This window comes from Ostrinia nubilalis, chromosome 24, assembly GCF_963855985.1.
Source record: "Ostrinia nubilalis chromosome 24, ilOstNubi1.1, whole genome shotgun sequence".
Lineage (NCBI taxonomy): Eukaryota > Metazoa > Arthropoda > Insecta > Lepidoptera > Crambidae > Ostrinia > Ostrinia nubilalis.
In genome coordinates this window covers 324,961-327,671 of record NC_087111.1, presented here as the reverse complement: position 1 = coordinate 327,671, position 2,711 = coordinate 324,961, and positions in this window count along the sequence as shown.

Below are 2,711 nucleotides of genomic sequence, written 5' to 3'. Positions count from 1 at the left end.
GTAAGATATTAGCTATTCATCCTTGATTGTATTCCCAAATTGGAGTATGTATTTTACCTAAGTATGGACTAACGGCTTGATAGTACTGCGTATTGGCAACCTGAGTAACACACACCTAAGTAACATCTGTCCAGTCTCATAAGCCAATATGAAGTAAATTATTTTGGCCACCAGATCAAAATAATACTATTAGTTCAATCCTTGATTTTATTCCCAAATTGGAGTAGGTACTTTACTTAACTAAACTAACGACTTGATGGTATTACCAACTCACACCTTTAACATAGTTGTTCAGTCTCATAAGCCAATACGTAGTGAATTTTTTGGCTGCCAGAATAAAACAATCAATTATTAACTCAATTCAATCCTTGATTTTATTCCCAAATTGGAATTGCCGATGCCTACCTGATACATAGTTGTTCAGTTTCATAAGCCAGTAGGTTGTATATTATTTGGCCGCCAGATCAAAATAACAAATCATCAACTCGATTCAATCCTTAAGCCTTAGGTCAATGAATTCTTATATTTTATTCATTAATGTTGATTATTCCGTGCATGGAAGTGACGATTCACATTTGCATTATAAAAAGAATATATTATTTTCTAGAATTAATATCTACAGTCTACATTATGTGCTGCTTGCGATCCTCCCGGAGCATTGGCTCTGTCCCTAATTATAAATCTACCAGCTTTGAGCACTAACTACATTAGGTATTCTGTACTTACATACTTATTACTAGTATTTATTCTGTACTTACTTATACTTTTACTAATAAAATCTCCTTATGGTACTACGAGTATTATTAAACACTAAAGATACCTTATAAATTATGTCTTTACGCTAAAATTAAAAACGCGCTATCTTATACACTTTAGGTAGGTATGTATCCCATACATACTTATTCATATACATATCAAAATTTTACACTAGCGGCCTAGACCAAACTATATTCATGATTGACATTTTTACAGCCAGTACTTACCTAATTATACGAGTATATCGACACTTGGGTACGAAAATATGTACAAGTACTAAAATGACATTGCATTTTTGTAGCAAACCTTTGCCAGCAACGTGGTACTGGTTATATTTACAAAAGGTATATAAATAAGATAGAATATAGTAAATGAAAATATAACAGATATTTATAGAGACTTCTACTGTCATCATCCAAATGAAGAGGAGAAATTATAAGGGGCGTTTGGCATTTTAGCAAAATAAGAGAATGGCGAACATTAGGTGCCGAAATGCCATAAAAAATTGATGAATCCAATGATCCTGTAGCCACCGTAGCGGTCGCCATTTAGCTTACAAGCACTTGAAAGTTCTTTTTTCCGCCAAACGCACCCATTGATTATGTTATACGAGTATATCTACTTATGTACGAAAATATGTACAACTACTAAAATGACATTGCATTTTATAGCAAACCATGACCAGCAACGTGGTACTGGTTATATTTACAAAAGGTATATAAAAAGAATATAATATATGTACACGAAAATAGAACAGATATTTATGAGACTTCTACTGTCATCATCCAAATGAAGAGAAATTATAAGGGGCGTTTGGCGTTTTAGCAAAATAAGAGAATGGCGAACATTAGGTGCCGAAATGCCATAAAAAATTGATGGATCCAATGATCCTGTGGCCACCGTAGCGGTCGCCATTTAGCTTACAAGCGCTTGAAAGTTCTTTTTCCGCCAAACGCACCCATTGATTATGTTATACGAGTATATCTACTTATGTACGAAAATATGTACAAATTCTAAAATGACATTGCATTTTATAGCAAACCATGACCAGCAACGTGGTACTGGTTATATTTACAAAAAGTACATATTAAATAGGATAGAATATAGTACATGAAAATAGAACAGATATTTGTAGAGACTTCTACTGTCATCATCCAAATGAAGAGAAATTATAAGGGGCGTTTGGCGTTTTAGCAAAATAAGAGAATGGCGAACATTAGGTGCCGAAATGCCATAAAAAATTGATGAATCCAATGATCCTGTAGCCACCGTAGCGGTCGCCATTTAGCTTACAAGCACTTGAAAGTTCTTTTTTCCGCCAAACGCACCCATTGATTATGTTATACGAGTATATCTACTTATGTACGAAAATATGTACAACTACTAAAATGACATTGCATTTTATAGCAAACCATGACCAGCAACGTGGTACTGGTTATATTTACAAAAGGTATATAAAAAGAATATAATATATGTACACGAAAATAGAACAGATATTTATGAGACTTCTACTGTCATCATCCAAATGAAGAGAAATTATAAGGGGCGTTTGGCGTTTTAGCAAAATAAGAGAATGGCGAACATTAGGTGCCGAAATGCCATAAAAAATTGATGGATCCAATGATCCTGTGGCCACCGTAGCGGTCGCCATTTAGCTTACAAGCGCTTGAAAGTTCTTTTTCCGCCAAACGCACCCATTGATTATGTTATACGAGTATATCTACTTATGTACGAAAATATGTACAACTACTAAAATGACATTGCATTTTATAGCAAACCATGACCAGCAACGTGATACTGGTTATATTTACAAAAGGTATATAAATAGATTAGAATATAGGTACACGAAAATAGAACAGATATCATAGATACTTCTACTGTCATCATCCAAATGGGGAAGTTATTAAGGGCTTTTGGCGGAAAAAGCGCTAATAAGTAAAATAAGAAAAAAATAA